Genomic DNA, 6,795 nt, shown 5'->3' on the forward strand with positions numbered 1-6,795 from the left:
GTACTGAACTTCTAAAGGAGCCAAAGATTGTTCTTCTCAGTCCTTCTGCTTCTTGTCTTCCTCTCCCAACCCCCAGTTTAATTCATCCATGGATGAGATCACTTAGTAGTATTGCAAAGGTAGCAAAATTGTTCACAAATTTCTGATAATAAGCACCAAACCTCAAAATTGCTTTCAATTCCTGATCATTCTGCAGATGATGTACCTCTATCTTCTCAGAGTAAGTGATCACTCCTTACTGAGATGTTATGGGATTCATATACTTGACAGAAGCTCAACAGAAGTAGTACTTGTCAATTCACCAAACAACTCTAATTTGGTACATTTTCTGTTCTTGCCTCATGCCCTTCCAATGTCTCCCCAATGCAATGAGACCATACAGACAAAACAATATCCCTAATTAGATCAGATCACCCACTTCCTTCTCCATGAATTAATGGAAATTATCAGAAACCAATAAATTGGGGAATGGCTGAATACAGCTGAATGCAATTAAATACTATTGTGCAAGGCAGCGAGGTAGCGCAGTGGATAGAGCACTAGCCCTGGAGTCAGGTGGGCCTGAATTCAAATCTGACCTCAGATACTTAACATTTCCTAGCTGTGTGACCCTGGGGAAGTCACTTAACCCCAATTGCCTCAGCGAAAAAAAAAATTATGAGAGTTGGCTTCAGAGAAACCTAAAAATACTTATAGGAACTGATACACAATGAAAGGAGCAGAACCAGGAGAACAATTTATATGATAATAACACATAGAGTTAAACAATTTCAATTGGAACTTTTATCTGCACAATGGTTAGCCATGATTCCAAAATGTTTCCCCCATACTGACAAAAAAGTGATGAACTAATATGCAGAATGAGATAAACGTTTCTGAAGATGATCAATATTGGAATTTGTTTTCCTTGTATGGTGTGTGTGTGTGTGTGTGTGTGTGTGTGTGTGTGTGTATTTGGGGAAGCTTTGGGCTTGTTTTTATTGTTTTTTATGAGACTTAATATTCTTTCACCCAAATTAGAATTGCATTAGACTACTCATGGACCTTACCCCATTGCCTAATACTGCAGAAGTTTTGACCTGTTCCATTTCTGATCTGGATCAATTGCCCTTCTTTAGGCAGCCTCACGCTCTGCTCTACTCATCAGGAGGTAACCATAATGGTGCCTGTTTTAGTATAGCCACCCAAATGAATTAGTCCCACTGCAGCTCAAAATTCCTAAATTCAAGTCATCTATCAATCTTTGCTTCTGCAATAGCACAAACTGCAGGAAAGCACCACCATGCCCAAAACTATGCATATTTGTTACAATAGTTTTATTTTTCTTAAGGGGGGAGAGGACAGAAGAGTGGTGTTGGGAGGTAAGAGAGAAAAAAAGTAAGTGCTTGACATTTTTAAATAATTTCAATTTTGAAAGAAAAAAAAAGGTAGCAGGGGCCTAGAGGTCCCTTGGGAAATATGCTCAAATTGGTGGAATCCTATCTATGCTTTATTTTCTTCTGATATTAGGGTCTGAGAGTACTCAATAAACAGAAAACTAATGTCTCCCCAGCAGAAAATCCAGGATATTAAGAATACATTGCATGGGATAATAAGTTCATTTGTCATTTTTCAAAAATTTGAGAGCTCAGATTTCTCTGTACCAACACTATGAATGAGGCACATTGATTATAGCTACTTGTTGTTTTTAAATCATGTTTAACTGCTTGTGATCCCATTTAGGGTTTTCATGGCAAAGATAATAAAGTAATTTGCCATTTCCTTCTCCAGCTCATTTTGCAGATAAAGAAACTGAGGCAAATAGGGTGAAGTGATTTTCCCAGGATCATAGAGCTAGAAAGTGTATAAACTCAGGAACTCAGTCTTCCTGACTCCAGGACTGCATTTTATCTACTGAGCCACTTAGCTGACAACTATGGCTATTTCCATTGATTAATAGCTCTTTCAGTTGATTACTGAAGACTTCCAACTCCAAGGAATCCAGTGTCTAGGGTCACATTTGAAAAAAACAAGAATAATCAACTCAACAAATATTGATTAAGCCCATATCAAGCACTGTAAATTGAAAATACAAAGAAAGGGGAAAAAAAGTCCCCACCCTGAAGGAGCTCATAATCTCATTGGGAGGAGGAAGAGAGAGAGAGAAGACATGCAAACAACTATGTACACATAGAATATATGCAAGATAAATTGAAAGTCTTCTCAGAAAATATGCACTGTCAATAAGGACTAGAAAAGACCTTGCAGAAAGCAGGAAACTGAGACTTGAAGAAAGATGGAGAAGCATTAAAGGCAACTAATGAAAATGCACAGAATTAAGAGATGAAATATCTTGTACAAGAAAATTGAGGTCAGAATCAATGGATTGTAGAGTACACAAAATACATTAAGTTATAAGAAAACTTTTGAGATAAGGAATTTTAGAGAAAGATAATGTACATTGTTCCCTTTTTACCTCCTATAATCTTTCAGACGGTGAAAATACTCTCACATTGAGTTTCTCAGATGAGCCTTCTATTCCTTGGTGGAAAGAATTTCTGAAAATTAATTTTTCAGAATCCACCATACCCCACAGAGAGTTCACTGTGTATTCTGAAGGTTCTATGTTCCCAGGACCCTTGGTGGTTCCTGAAATATTGTCCTTTATCTTCCTTCTCCCTAAGAGATATGGTAAGTTAAAGTGCTAAGGTTAAAGCCCATGACTGCCCACAAGATTCTACTAGTATTCTGAACAGTCTTGGAACCAATTCCAGTTAACCCAGAACCTCCAGAGAGACTGACTGGTTATTAGACATTCCAACACCAATGGTACCCACTTTCTTGTAGATGCTCATCATTTTGTGGGGAAATCTAAGAACACTCTAATCTATCACTGCTATGGGTAATCCACCTCCATCAGGCCCCAGAGGTCAACTCCTTCTTATATTTTAGAGATATAAGCCTCAGATAAAATAACTGGTATAAATATCAAATTATAGATTTAGAGTAGAGAAAGAATCTTAAAAACCATCTAGCCTAAACTCTTCATTTCATAAATCTCAGAGAAATTAGGGAATTTATGCAAGGTTACATAAGTAACAAAGCTCAGATTCAAATTCAGGGCTTCTGACTCCAACTTCATTGTTATTTCTGTGACAAGTTACCTCTTATTATGTACCCTCTGTTGTCTAGCATAGCATAGCATAGCAATCATCTGCATTTCCACTATCACTGTTGCACTGGGGTTCATGAATCCAGGCAGGTTAGGCCTATGAAGGATTGTTGGGGCAAGAGTTCATTTCTCAGGGGCCCAGTTTATGCTTGATACCTGACTCTATCTCTATTTCTTGACAACCATACAGTGCATTTCAACTTCTGGAAAAACCAAGCTCATGTTTTTTCTATTGAGTACATACTTATCTTTGTCCACAATGAAACAAAATTCTGCCAAGATGCTTCAGGGGTATTTTTCCAGTGTCACTTTGAAGAGTGACTGAAGAATAACTGAACAATTGCCTGACAAACAGCATCCCTGGCTTGAATTTCTTCAGTCAGGTTTATTTAATTTTGTTTGGTCTCTTTTCTAGTGTCAGCAGCCCAAGAGAAGCAAATGGAGGACTCATGGAAATAATTTCTGTAGTCTCTGACTTTACTCCTTTTGTTACTCTTTTACACTCTACCTCTGCCTTCCTAATTGACCACCAGATAACTTCTGAATAAAAGAAGAAGGCAAAGGAAGGCCAGGAGCCGTTCTGATCACTCAAGCAGCAATAGCTGATCATCTGGAGCACCCCCTCCACCTCCCCACCAACCTAACTTCAACAACCACTGCACCTCTGTTCTAGACTTTGCTTAGCAGTCTCTCCAGCCTTTGCATCCCCTTGCAATGGTACCATGCTTGCTAGATTAATGACTGCTTTAGTTTTGCGAGGATAGTTTCTCAATTTGTGCACTGCTAGTAAAGAAAACCTAGCCATACTTTTGTTTAATTGTTCAGTCATTTCAATAATTTCCAATTCCTCATGACCCCATTTGGAGAGGTCTTCTTGGCAAAGACACCAGAGTTGTTTACCATTTCCTTCTCCAGCTTATTTTATAGTTGAAGAAACTGAGGCAAACAGGATTCAATGACTTGTTCAGGGTGACACAGCTAATAAGTTAATGAGACAATATTTGAACTCGGGAAGATCAGTCTTCCTGACTTCAGCCTGGCAGGAAGAGAAAGAGAGAGACAGACAGACAGACAGACACAGACACAGACACACACAGACATAGAGACAGAGACAGAGAGAGAGGGAGGGAGGGAGAAAAAAGAGTTAAAGAAAAGGGAATAAAGGAGAGGAGGAGAGAGAGGTAGAGAGAAAGTTAGTTTTGAATTGAAGATGCTTATTTTATGTGGTTTTTGACTGATTTTTTTTTCCCTAGAGGGCAGTGGTGTTAGACAGGAGAGGGCCCACACTTATTATAGTTTGACAGAGTCCATGAATAAGTATACTAAAATACCAGTATCAGAAGTTACCATTGTCTATGGGCCACAATTGTCCAGTTTCAAAATGACAGTTGCTCTTGGGCTTCAGGTAAGGCCTACAAGCATCTCAGTTAATAATAGGAAGGCCCTTTGAAATATGTCCTGAATAAGTTATGGAATATGAATGTTATGGAATATTATTGTTCTATAAGAAACAATCAGCAGGATGATATCAGAGAGGCTGGAGAGACTTACATGAATGCTTCCATGGAGAGAGCTTACATGATGCTGAGTGAAGTAGAACCAAGAGAACATTGTACACAGCAACAACAAGATTATGTTTAGATCAACTCTGATGGTCTTGGTTCTTTTTAACAAGGGGGTGATTCAGGCCGATTCCAAAAGACTTGTGATGGAGAGAGACATCTACATCCAGAAAGAGCACTGTTGGAGCTGAATGTGGATCGTAACAGTATTTTCACCATTTTTGTTGTTGTTAACTTGATTTTTTTTTTCTCTTTCTCATTTTTTTTTCTTTTTGATCTGATTTTTCTCATGCAGCATGATAATTGTGGAAATATGTATTGTAGAATTGCACATGTTTAACATATGTTGAATTACTTGCCACCTAGGAGAAAAGGGAGGGAGAAGAGAGGGAGAAAACTGTGGAACACAAGATTTTGAAAGAGTGAATGTTGAAAATTATCTGTGCATATGTTTTGAAAATGAAAATCTATTATTAACCATGAGGAGGGGGAGAAAAAAATGTCCTAAGTTGATAGTTACTCAACTTAGTTCTCAAAATAGTTACAATCTTCAAGGCCGAAAATTCTGAAATTCATTCAGAATCCTACAGTCCTGGGACTTTAGCCAGCAGCAATTACCGGATATAAGATCCGGCTACTGATCTCAGGAAAATAAACATAACAGAAATAACATAATTAACCTTTTTTTCTATCCAGAACTGCCATCCCTGGGGCAAGTTGCTATTGCACAAAATCATTGTCTTAAGTGTTATTATAACCAAGGTTCATTATCTTTAGGGGTCACTCTATCCTTGATCTCACTGATCTGAGGGACGCTGGCATCCGGTCATGATTCTAAAGAACTGCCATCCTCCAAAGTCACTATTTCCTGGGATCTTTATTCACAGAGGTCATCATTGTCTAGCAGGGGTCCTCAAACCCGTGGGGCCAGATGTGGCAGCTGAAAACGATTATCCCCCTCACCCAGGGCTATGAATTTTCTTTATTTAAAGGCCCACAAAACAAAGTTTTTGTTTTTACTATAGTCCGGCCCTCCAACGGTCTGAAGGAAAGTGAACTGGCCCTCTATTTAAAAAGTTTGAAAACCCCTGGAGCCTAGGGTAAGCATCATACATGTCATTCCCTGTTGCTCTGAGTTATCTATCACAAGGATCATAATCTCTTGCCTCATTATCTTCCTGTCAACAAACTTTTGGGTCATTTAAGGAAGAGTTAGGATCTTTAAGGATCAATTTTTGAAGTAGACAAAGACAAGTTTCATCTTCATTGTGATCACCAATCACCAATCCCTTTTCCACCCAGCTCTTTCCCCAGGCAAATTACCCTTATTCTGACTTATACTCCTACTCCTTCTCACATCCTGAGTTACTCTTCCCCTTCTTAAACCAGCCCAAATTTATACTGTCTTCTACTCTTTAAAAAAAAAAAGTTCCAATTACATGTAAAAATTATTTTTAATATCCTTTTTAAAATTTTGAATTCCAAATTCTCTCCCTCCTCCTATAGTCTTCTGCCTTCTTGAGACAGCAAACAAGTTGATATAGGTTATAAAGGTATAGGCCTGCTAAACACATTTCCATATTAGTGATGTTTGCAGGAAAAAACACAGACCAAAAAAATTATAATATAAAATAAAATAAAAAATTATTTGATCTTCATTAGACTCTTATCAGTTCTTTCTCTGGAAGTGGGTAGCAGTTTTCATCAAAACTATTTAGGTATTGTCTTGGATCTTTGTATTTCTGATAATAGCTAAGCTATTCACTGTTGATCATCCATCCAATAGGGCTGTTACTATATGCAACATTGTCCTGGTTTTGCTCACTTCACTTTGCATATATATATATTTTTTTCATATATATATATATATATATATATATATGAGAGAGAGAGAGAGAGAGAGAGAGAGAGAGAGACTTTTCTGAAATCAATCTGGTCTTCATTTCTTTTTTTTTAATAACTTTTTATTGACAGAACCCATGCCCCGGTAATTTTTTACAACATTATCCCTTAAAGTTACCCATGTATATATCCTGTAAATAAAAGGCTATTAAATTAAAAAAAAAAAAAAACATTATCCCT

Source organism: Sarcophilus harrisii, chromosome 2 (assembly GCF_902635505.1).
Source record: "Sarcophilus harrisii chromosome 2, mSarHar1.11, whole genome shotgun sequence".
NCBI lineage: Eukaryota > Metazoa > Chordata > Mammalia > Dasyuromorphia > Dasyuridae > Sarcophilus > Sarcophilus harrisii.